The sequence below is a fragment of the Emydura macquarii genome, unplaced genomic scaffold (assembly GCF_026122565.2).
Source record: "Emydura macquarii macquarii isolate MOO-44397 ecotype Brisbane River unplaced genomic scaffold, CSIRO-AGI_Emac_v2 contig_374, whole genome shotgun sequence".
NCBI classification, from domain to species: domain Eukaryota; kingdom Metazoa; phylum Chordata; order Testudines; family Chelidae; genus Emydura; species Emydura macquarii.
This window is the reverse complement of record NW_027130511.1, coordinates 3,825,257-3,837,455: the sequence shown is the minus strand read 5'-3', so window position 1 is coordinate 3,837,455 and position 12,199 is coordinate 3,825,257. Positions and strand designations below refer to the sequence as shown.

Sequence of the window (12,199 nt, the reverse complement as noted above, 5' to 3'; positions counted from 1 at the left end):
CAAGGTTAGTATGTGGATTAACACTGAGTTTGTGTAAGAAATTAAAAAAAAAAAAAGTGATATGCAATCTGTAGCTGTACATCCCTTATTTAAAAACAAACAAAATCCCTTCTCCAACCCCCAAAACTACAGTATTCTACTGTAGTACTATCCTGTTGCTGTGTAACTTATAGCCACACGAAGGTCCTCCTGTAATTATCAAGACAGAAGCTAATAAGGATCTGGCAAGTGTTTTAGCTGTCTGGAGAGAGAACCATCAGTCTATACCTGATCATTCAGCATTTATCTTCACAGTATAAAATTTCCCCTGAAAATATTCACAGTTTCATCACATTTTGTGGCTTCAAAATTTTGCTAATAGCAAAATTTAGCAAAATTACAGTTTGCAGCTCAGAACATTAAAAAGGTATCTTCCCCAAATGAAACCATGAAAGATCCCTCAAACCTTTTTGCTCTATGGTCCTAACATAATTATTTTTTCATGAAAAATAAATTAAAATTTCACAGGTTTTCTTCAAAATTGGATCTGTTTATGAAAATCAAAACAAAATGGCCCCAGCAAAATATTTAAGCACATGCCTAACTTTAAGCATCAGAATAGCCCTTGCTGAATTGGGACAAAACAGATGACCTAAAATTTATAGCTTTTCATATGCAATTGAGAACATTTTGCACAGGACCAGAAACCAATTTCCTATGTCTGTGTCAGAAGAATGGCCTGATCTTCAAACATTCACAGGAGTAACTTCAATGGGACAACTCACATAAGTAAAGTTATTCATAGAATCATGGAATATTAGAGTTGGAAGGAACCTCAGAGGTCATCTAGTCCAACCCCCTGCTCAAAGCAGGACTAACCTCAGCGATATCATCCCAGCCAGGGCTTTGTCAAGCCTCAGCTTAAAAACCTCTAAAGATGGAGATTCCACCACCTCCCTAAGTAACCCATTCCAGTGCTTCACCACCCTCCTAGTGAAAAACTTTTTTCTAATGTCCAATCTAGACCTCCCCAACTGCAACTTGAGACCGTTGCTCCTTGTTCTGTCATCTGCCACCACCGAGAACAGCCAAGCCCCATCCTCCCTGGAACCCCCTTTCAGGGAGTTAAAGGCTGCTATCAAATCCCTCCTCATTCTTCTCTTTTGCAAACTAAACAAGCCCAATTTCCTTAGCCTCTCCTCATAAGTCCTGTGCTCCAGCCCCCTAATCATTTTTGTTGCCCTCCGCTGGACTCTCTCCAACTTCTCCACATCCTTTTTGTAGTGGGAGGCCCAAAACTGGACACAATACTCTAAACGCGGCCTTACCAATGCCGAATAGAGGGGAATAATCACTTCCCGTGATCTGCTGGCAATGCTCCTCCTAATGCAGCCCAATATGCTATTAGCCTTCTTGACAACCAGGGCACACTGCTGACTCGTTTCCAGCTTTTTATCCACTGTTACCCCCAGGTCCTTTTCTGCAGAACTGCTGCCTAGCTCGTCGGTCCCCAGTCTATAGCTGTGCATGGGATTCTTCCTTCCTAAGTGGAGGACTCTGCACTTTTCTTTGTTGAACCTCTTAGATTTCTTTTGGCCCAATCCTCTAGTTTGTTTAGGTCCTTCTGTATCCTATCCCTACCTTCCAGGGTATCTACCACTCCCCCTAGCTTAGTGTCATCCGCAAACTTGCTGATGCATGTGTATAACTGTCCAGAATGGGGCCCTTAGAATGTAAGCCTCTTAAACCCAGGACTATGAGCTTGATTAATCACTGTCCTGTATCTTGTGCAGTCATTCACACCAGTGCAAAGTGGGTATAAACTGCTATAACTCCAGTTTGGTAATATTTTATACCCATTGTGCACTGGTATTGTACAATGCTGTACAAGATGCAGGGCAATGATGAATCAGGTCCCATAGCTGTCCTTCTGGGCCCAGTCCTGCAAATACACACATAAAAAGCGATCAGGGTTGACAGAAGTACATTTACTTATGGGAGACAGCATGGCCAGGATTGGGTCCTGTCTTTAGCAATGGTTGGTGCTCAGTAAGATCTTCTTCTTCTTCTTCTTCTTCTTCTTTTTTCCTTTGTTCAAGTACCAAAGCGCTCAATGTTATGTCATATCTAACTTTATGATAGACAAAAATAAAACAATAATGAGTTTAATAGTAACAGTAAATCATCATCATTAATAATAAACCTTAGCACTTATATCTCTGTATATCTTCAAAGCACTGTACAAACACTACATAATACTTCCTAATTAAAGCGACCTTGAGAACTTAAAGATTCCTTGAAGTTAGTGGGAGCTTCAATGGAGCAGGACTTGGCCCTAAAAACATTAATATTTGGAAAAGTGTAAGGACCCAATCCTGTATCTTAGACTCAGACAAATAGTTCTTAAGCATGTGCTTAAAGTCAATTAATAAAGTCCATGGAGCTACATGTGTAAGTAAGGGTTGTAAATAAGGCCCTATAATTGCATCTTTTTTCCTTTTCATTCAATTCTTCATCCTTCAATATTGATTCCTTTCATTCATCTTGGCCCATCCTGCAGCTACTCAAGTAAATGCCAAAAATTTCCATTGATTTCAGCAGTTCAATTTTAGATGTTGGTTGTGGAGCGTGGAGCGATGAAATTCGGATGTGTTCTTTTTCTGTGGAGTGCACCTTTATATTTCTAAGAACACCGCTTGTCTACAGAGACAGTAGCATTTTGTTTCCAAGTTGCTGCAGCCCATTACAGAAGAAACTAAGGGCTTGTCTAGATGGCAAATTAATGCGTGGCAAGCTGGAATGTAAATGATAGAGGTGTAGGACTGGAAGGAACCTTGAGAGGTCATCTAGTCCAGTCCCCTGTACTTAAGGCAGGACCACATGATAACCAGACCATTCCTGACAGATGTTTGTCTAACCTGTTCTTAAAAACCTCCAGTGATAGAGATTCCACAACCTCCCTAGGCAATTACCTCCACAACCTCTCTAGGCAACTACTCTGACAGTTCGGAAGTTTTTTCTACAGTGCACTAGCACGTCATGCACTAACTAGCTGTACGGACCCTGCTACCATGCACTAAAAGTTCCCTAGTGTGCTTTGTCCTACTGCCATTCAATGTGGTCCCTCGTGGAAGCTTCACTTACATTCTTTTGTGCAAGGAGTTTGTCTTCTTATTTGCCTGTAACAGGCCATGCATATCTGCTAAGTGTCATTCATCTGGAGTGACAGTCACACATTTGCTGTTGCTGCTGCACTCTCTCAGTCATACTAGATGAAACGTCAGGGTTGGAGGCAGTGAGCAAGATTTCCACTTCATTTCCTCCTCCCTTCAGCTCCTCCTCACTATGAAAGGTTAGGCCTGGGGCTTCTGAGCAGGTAGCAAAGGGTTTCTTCTTCCATCTCCCCATTCCCTTTTACACTGTTTCACCTGCTGATTCCCTCTTCCCCACTGTAACTCTCAGGGCAGGACTTGGATTGGAACAGGTGTCCAGTACTGCTACTTCCTGTCTTTGAGCACCACTCCGTGGTGTGAGGGAAGGACACAGAAGCAGAGGGATTACAGAGAAATTCTGAGAGAAAAGACTGAAGGGGACAAATGAGGAGGGTGAGACTGGGCCATTGTAGGAAGGAAGCAGGGAAAATTCCAGGAGGAAGTCAAAGAAAGAGACAAGGGTGAATCTGTAAAAGATGGGAGAGAGATTAAGATTGAGAGAGATAAAGGTAGCAAAGAAAACACTATAGGGATAAATGGAGGGGAGATCAGATGTTCTTATACCTCTGCTACTGATCTGCTGGCTGACTTTACCCAGCTGCTACATGCCTCAGTTTCCCATCCATACAAAAGAGATAGTGATGATATTTAGAGCCCTGCAAATCTGTGGATATCCACCTCCTATGTTTGCAAACTCTGGATTGGATGCGGATACAAATTTTGTATCCGCACATGGCTCTAATGGTACTGACCTACATCACAGGTACATGAAAGCACCTTAAGATGCTGAGGTGTAAGTGTTCGCATTAATTTGTTATCATCAGATGCAGGGGAAAGATGGGCTAAATCAGAAGAAGTTTGCTCACTTCACCTTCTCACATCTGCAAAAATGTCTCTGGAGGAGCTACTTAAAATTTGTCAACTATGTCTACTATATATTCTTGTATGTAATTTACAACATCCTGTATATAAACACTTATTCTTGGCCTTTTGGCAAAGTCAAATGTGGTATGGCTTTAACAGCTGATTTCTCCTAAGGTGGTCTTGTGGTCAAGGCCGGGATCTGGAGAGCTGTTCAGGTCCTGTCTCTGTCACAGACTTTCTGTGTGACCTTGAGTAAGACAAAAGAACACCTCTGCATGGATGAAGCTGACCCCTGTGCAGAGGGCAAGCTAACAGCTGATGTACAACTTAAGTCCTGCCTGTGCTGGTCCAGTGCACTGAATTCTGCCTTAGTTCACCATCACTACAATGAGGATGATAGCAATGACCTACTTCATAGGGTGCTGGGAGAATAAATTCATTCATATTTGTGAGACACTCAAATATTACAGTAATGGACGGGTATAAAAGTAGATACATAAATTGGGCCCTGGGTAAATTACAGCTGTCTCAGGCCAACTCATCCCAAGTTATATTGAGCTCAGCTCACCAACAAAAAATAGCAAGACTCCACTGTGGGTGCTACTTCTGAGAAGCAATTATACAGCAGCAGGTTTTCACAGGTCACACCAAACCACAAGGACAGGTGTGCAGTAAAGTTGACTCTACTCATGCATATTAATAAATACAAAAGCAGAGACTATTGCTGTATTATACATTATCACTTTCATTAACTTGAGTAGCCTGAACTGGCAAGCTGATTAGTCACTCATGAAAAATAATGGGCAGCCTTGCAGTGGAAAGTAACTATTTACCTTGCAGGTGAACTGAAACGCTCCTTCCCTGTTAAGACCTGAGTTCAGAGTCCCTGTCTTTTTTCCTGCAGTTGCTGGGAGCAGTCACAACAAATGCTGTGCAAGCATTGTTGCTCCCTCTCTCTTTTCTGAGCTTTAGGTGTTCATGAGAGCAAAAGCTGTAGCCAGGGAAACACAGAACTCTGAACTCAGGTCCCAGCGGATTAGTAAAAAGGAGGAGCTGATGTTCAAATATTTCATGTGAATTCTACACTGATTCTCTTAAAGATTTGAGATCTTGGTTGAACAGTTTTATTTATTTACTTTAAAAAGCGTTTCAGTTCACCTGAAAGCACAATCAAATTAACCATTGCTTCGTAAAATCCATTTCCCTTTGTCTATGCCCTTCAGAGTGGGGCTGCTCACATGTACCCTTCAGAGCATCTAAAATGCTATGTAGTGACTTGAACTTTTCTCAGTAACAACAGAAAAGGGTGAGGACAAAGTGAGTGATCAGCAGGTTTTTTATTGCTGGAAAATTTAAATAAATAATTTGAACCAGTGTCATGCTAGATGCAAGTACATGCAAATAACATGATTTAGCAGCAAGTGTGTCACAGGGTTGCAATGTCTGAATCGTAGAAGTCTGCCTGCACAGGCAAAGACCTAGTAGATCATTCAGTCCATGTCCATGCCACTGCCGGACTGTTCCCTATAGGTTTGTCTCGTGGTTTGTTTAGACTAGTAAAAGTTCCATAAAATGGGTCGTCTATCACTTCTCTTCGGGAAATGAGTCCACAGATCTCACTGTTATGAAGGTTTCAGCCTAGATGCTTTCTTTCCTAACTTCATCCCATGGATACTAGTTATACTTCCATATTCCATCCTAAATAATTCCCCTCCATCATGTTTACACCATTCAAATATCTATGGACTGGTTCCATCTGCATTTCATCCTTTCTTAGGCAAGCAATACATATTGAGCCAAATTAATCCCAGGATTAATTCCTATGAGTTCGATAGCGTGACACCAGGGATGAGTTTGGGCTGCCCTGCTGCAATGACACAAAAAGAACTCCTCAAGGGAAGGGCTTGACTTCAGTAACTCAACCAGAGGATACAGGTCTGTTACAGGAATGAGTGAGTGAGGCTCCTTGGCCCGCAATCTGCATGAGATCAGACTAGATGATGATCACAATGGCCCGTCTTTGAGTCTATGAGACTTCACAGGTGTGTTAGACCTAATGAACTATGTGTACCCAGCAGGGGAGGGGGGCGGGCTGTTGTCTGTGCAGCAGTGTGTGCACGCATCCCCTATCAAAGAAGGAGCAAGTGTTTTGTCTGCTTGAGATAAAAATGTCTTCTACAGGCAAGTAACAGAGAAGGGGGTAATAAAAATGAGACAAACTGCTTTGTAACGGGAGATCAGTTGTTCAGTGGTTAGAGCAAAAACCACTGAAATGTTTTAGGTTCTTAATGCAGGCTGAGTGACTGGCTCACTTTGTGGCTCTGGTCAAGCCACTGATCTTCACGATTACTATTCAGCTTAGCTTTAAAAGCAGGTGAGAAGCAGTAATTTCAACAAAAAACAGCAGCAGCAGCTGCATTTACAGGAGTCTGGATTTTAAATCTTATTGCCTGAGCATGCGATTCCAGTTTGATGGCCTGACTTCAACACCTCTCTCAAAAGTTAAGCATCTTTGAAATATTTTATTTTATCCTATATTCCAAGGGAATTGATGGTGTGGGACAGAATTAGGTTTCTGCCTAAAGAAGTTTACAATCTAAGGCTCTGATCCTGCGGTGCATACTACCAGTGCAGACCTTATATACACTTGGTGTGCCATTGACTTCAACAGGTCTCTGTAGAGGCATAAGGATTCATGGTAGAAGATCCTACTGGAAGATCACATAGGGACCTTATATACACCATGTTCTGTGCAGTGCTCAGGACACTTACTGCCGGACAGGGAATAACAATTACTAAGAAGAACATATATCCAGAGTTTCAGCCCCTAATAGGTTAGAAGCAGTTCATGTCAAGCTCTTCAAGGTCATAATTCAGCTCTCACAGACAATAGATAGAAATCTGAAACCCTACTGCAAATATAAGAAAAATTAAGCTTGTGAAGTATGTTAATGAAAAGGTTCGGAGGCGTTCAAACTTTCAGTTGGATTATAAAACATTTGTTCACGCCTGTCATCATCTAGCAATCTTGAGAATGAGCAATTAAAACAAAACTGTTTGTACTTTTGTGTCAGTTTTAGAGATAGATACGTGAGGATCAAAGTTCCAACTGCTGTCCTGGGCATCAAAAAAAAAAGTCTGTCCATGCTAGAGCTCAGCATTTCTAATCCAACCAGGTGTCTTCTTGGTACCTAACCTCTTTGCATGATAAAATTAAACATAGAGATCTGGATGGCTTGAGCATTTTTTTTCCTGCTTTGTTTTTAATAAGTCAGTACAATTTCAAGCCAAGATGAAGCAGTGAGAAAGAGCTGAAGTACTTTACCCAGCATCACAAAGTCTGGAGGCTATGCCAACCACAATACCTTTCAACACTATTCCATATCCCGCTGTAAGGAATGAAAAATTAAAAAGCCTCTTTGGCAAATGTGAATGAGGCACCAAGAATAAACTGAATTTTTAAAAAGGCATTACAGTGAAATAATGTGAAGCTGATGCCATCTGTTCAGAAAGAATGGGCACACAGAGGCTGATAGAACACATTTGCAGTAATTGCTGTCAATAGGTACCGTCTGTTTTCTTGCATTGTGCAGGAATGCTGACTTTACTGTGAATGCACAGTCGGCTGGCCAGCCAGATGCTGAACATCTTAAAGCCTAGAGGTGTTCAATATATTTTTACCACTTAAATAAAAAAAATATAGGACCATGTTCATAGGATGACACTAAGTTGGTTTTGAGACTCTGAATAGTGGAGTTTCATGTATGGGGATGCCCAATTAGCTGCATATTTTGTTTAACTGGATTCTGAAGTCTCCATGTTGATGCAGTGGCGGAAGGTAGAGATGAATGAGAAGGGACGATTATAGAATACATTTACTAGCTATAAGGGAAGCAGCAGAGTGTAGTTCTAACAAGTAACAGGAGTCGGGAGACTTGAGTTCAATCCCAGCATTGAACTTTACTCCCTGTATTGCATTTGGTAAGTCGCTCAGATTCTTTGTGTCTCAGTTTCCCCCTCTGTAAAATGAGGGAAATAATATACACCTTGTAGTGGTATTTTAATATTTCACCCCACTGTCGTAGGGAGATTCTTGCATCCATATCCACGTATTACTGTAGGCTCACAAGCCCTTGCCTACTGTAGGGAAATTTTCCATCATTGCTAACACCAGTGTTTGTACAGCACCCAGCACTATGGAGCCCTGATTCTGATTGCGGCGGGGGGGCTTTGTGTGCTACTGCAATACATATAATAAGCTATACCTATAATAATAATAATAACAATGGACCATTGTGAGTTAACTATCATTTCCACAGCTTGAATTCTCTGCATTTTAATTTAATTTAATTCTTTAGGTTCAACAGAAAGAGGGCTTAAGAGATAGTTTGACTGGCAGGTAAAATAATTACATTGTGAGATTAAAAGCATTTTTTAAATTTTTGTTGTTGTTAATTTTATACGCCATGTTCTGCTGGCTCTGTAGTTCCCCTCCATATATTTTTTGTCTGATGCTGAAATCTATTTGATGTGAACAATAACAGTAGTTTTAATGGATATTGTCAATTCCTTGTTTTCGGCATAATAGATAAAAGCCATTTTAATTAAATCACTTGCATGCGCGTTGATCGGTGGCAGGGAGGTTAAGAGAATTTTTGCAGTGGAGTGAACAGGGACAGAAGAATACAGCAAAAGAAATAACATGCTTCAGGGCATCATCCCTTCCTTCCCTGCATAGGGGCTTCATGCTGGCTTCTTGTGATTACACAGACACAGCCTTTCAAGTCCCAAATTATAAAAATTATTATGATGTACTGTTCTTTCAAGTGCCCAAGACGTGACACAAGTAAGGATGAGATTTTTTTTTAAATTGTATATTTTATAGTATTATTTATAGGTTTTTTCATAGTTCCTGTCACTATAGTGTTGGAACCTCATGGATGTCAATGAATTTATCCTCATAGCACCCCTGTGAAGTAAGGAAGTATCATTATTCCCCTATTACAAATGGGGAAACATAGGCCCAGAGGGTTATATCCTGGTTATGCAGACAAAATTGCCATTGACTTCAGTAGAACCATGATTTGGCCCAGGGAATGTAAGTTATTGTCTCAAGATCATAAAAGAGGTCTATGGCAGAACCAGGAATTAAACCCAGATCTCCCAAGTTCCAGTCCAGTGCCTTTAACCACAAGATTATCCACAGGTAAAAACACATACAGTAGGAACCAAATGTCAGTCAGAGCCAATACAAAGAACATCCAAAAAGCTAAAGATGACATAGAATTCATTCTTTAATATGAATAAGATTTCCGATGAGGTCAGTTTCGTCATTTTGTAGGCCCAAGGTAAATTATTTATGTAAATAAACATGAAAAGACCCTAGACTGCAGATTCTCAACTGGAGTAAACTGTTATAGCGCCATATGATTTCAGTGGATCTATGACAATTTATACCAGCTGAGGATCTGCCCTGAAATGTGTGCGTGTATTTTGTGTTCCAATATAAAGAGAAAACCGGGCACTTTCCACTATAAAGTATTTCATTTTAGATTAAGGGAAAAAACACACAAAAGAGTACAAATATTAAATCTCCATGAGAGAGAAATCTCTATTCTCCATCTCTGATAGAGCGGATGATGGTCTTTTGGTTATAGGAACTGACTGGTCTGGGTCTCAGAGGATCTGGATGTAATTCCTGGCTCTGCCACAGACACACTTTGTGACCTTGGACAAGTCACACATTTTCTCTGTGCCTCAGTTCCCCACCCCAAAACAGTGATAATAGCATTTCCCTACCACACTGGCATGTTAGGGGTTTCAGTGTTTGTGAGGTCCTCAGTTACTAAGGTGAGGGGGGGCCACAGTAGTACCTAGACCGAACACCAGAGAGCAGGCAGCTTTCTTACATTTAAAAATGCCATACACAGAAAACAGAATGTTAGCTTCATGCACTACAGTGCAGAACACAAGTAAAGTTGGGTCTGTAATGAGGGATTGCTGGGGCATGTATTTACCTTCTTTTCCCCCTACTTTATATCTCTGTAACTCAATATGGGAGTGCGCTGCATGGTAATCAGCCGTTAAGACATCAAAAATTCTTACTTGCTTTTAAAGTGAAGACAAGGTTCTAGTGTTGAATAAAATTCAGGATCCATAAGGGAGTCTCTTCCATACAACCGCTTGAAGGTATGGCCTTTAGACTTTAGGAACAGAAAAGTAAATAGGATTTGGTTTGTGTAATTCATTAAATCCAATCCAGTGTTATTAAAAAAAATAATATCCCCCTTACCTGGACCCTTAAAAACATGCTATATGCCCCAGAGAAATGTGGGTTATGTCTGATGTCAGAGCATACTGCGTTCTGGGGCATCCCAGCTTCTGGGATATCTTGGGTGGATGCACCTGAAATAGAGACAAGATATGTTTATAGCCAGTTATTTGCTGAATCCCCATGTGCTATTTGGGGCATTCAGTACATAATCTTACAATGACCTCATTCCTCAGAAAAAGGTGTGCAGGGCACCTTCCCCTTTTAATTTAATAAATTTGATTGTTTCAAGAAAACAAATCTGGCTCCTGCAGCCCTGAATGGTTGCAGTGGAGAATTTGGTGGCGATAAAAATGAAAGATTCTTCTCTTCTCCCTCCCTCTCACGCCCAAAGTCAGAGTGATATAGAGTGACCTGCTGACTAAGAGCAGGTCATGCCATTTAAAGGTGATTGTGTGCTCTGCTCTCACTGACCAAACCAGTTTTTTTAAATTCTACATTTTGAAACATCTGGCCAATGTGTGCAATAGTTACTCAGGGAAAGTCTCACACACCACCTCCTCCCTAACAAACTCCTACAAAACACACACACACATCTACCTACCTTTTAGTTTAATGCCAAAACTGAATGGGAAACATTAAACTCACTGAAACAAACACCCTGCAAAGCCTTTTTTCATCCAAACCTATGATAATAAAATAATATTTATTCTTTACTAGCACTTTAAAAATTGCTGTACAAACAATGACTAATCAATCCATCTTCACACCACCACCATGAAGTAGAAAATAGACTCAGAGAAACTGAATCAACTTGCCCAAAGCCACACAATGATTCAGCAACCAACCAAGGACCAGAGCTTAAGAGTTCCTGGTGGTTCCCAGCCTTATAGCTCAGTCCCTTACCTTAGCAACAAAGGGAACAAATGCTTTATTTTCTTTACCCCATTGATATCTCATTTCTGTGTCTCGTGCTGTTATGAAGAGGCTCAATATTACATAATTTCCTGTAGCAAGAGACCAAAGCTGTGTGAATTCATTCTCTTGTCTGTCTAGTGTAATTAATATTCATTTATTTGCTTTATAGGAGCATCCACAGTGTGCTGCTTATTGCCCATACGCAGGAAGACAGCACCCTGCTTTGAAGAGCTTGCCATCTGAGGGCATGTCTACACTTTAGGGGTGTGATTGTCACTTCACATAGACAACTTTGCACTAGCTCTCATCAAGCTAGTATGCTCTAAGTAGTAGAGCCACAGTAGCACAGGCAGCAGCGGCATGGACTAGGTACCGTGAGTGCATAGACACGGGGTTCAGGTGGGTTTATGCTTGGTGTGGCTAGCCTATTCCACCACTGCCCGTGCTACCATGGCTACCCTATTATTTTTAGCACGCAAGCGTATGAGAATTCGTGCAAGTATGTCTATGGGAGCTGGGAATCACACACCCGGCTCAAACTGTGGATGGGGCCCAGGAGGACATCCAGCACTGCCCACCCCAAACTTTCAAAAATCAGGAATCAGACCCAGAACTCATGAGACTGGTCCCAAAATCTTGAGATTAAAAAAACCAACCTGGTTTATGTTTTAGGTCTTTTTGTTTTGAGCTCTCCCTGCCTGCTGTGCCTGCACGTGCATGTGCATGTGCAATGGTGTTGCCATTGCTCCCAAATTTATTAAGATGATTTTGGCTCCTGCTGCAGGAGTTCTCACCACACATCTGCCCATCCCCACCCAACCACCCCACCCACCACCTCATCAATTTTGCCCCCAGGTCAGTTCTGCCCTTCTAGCCTCACTTCTGCTCCTGTTGGGGTGCTTCACCCCCTCCCTCAGATTGGGAGAGCTGCAGCAGGGTCCTCTTCTCTCCCTTT

At 41.4% G+C, this 12,199-nt stretch overlaps 1 long non-coding RNA gene across 1 annotated transcript; it reads right to left on the bottom strand.

Moving 5' to 3' along the window:
• Window positions 1–2,034: 2,034 nt before the first annotated feature.
• Window positions 2,035–10,662, bottom strand: LOC137142538 (uncharacterized). The gene is made up of 3 exons (XR_010916958.1): window positions 10,348–10,662; window positions 10,161–10,258; window positions 2,035–2,110 (listed from the first exon to the last, which is right to left on the bottom strand). It is a non-coding gene; the product is annotated as an uncharacterized lncRNA (long non-coding RNA).
• Window positions 10,663–12,199: the final 1,537 nt, after the last annotated feature.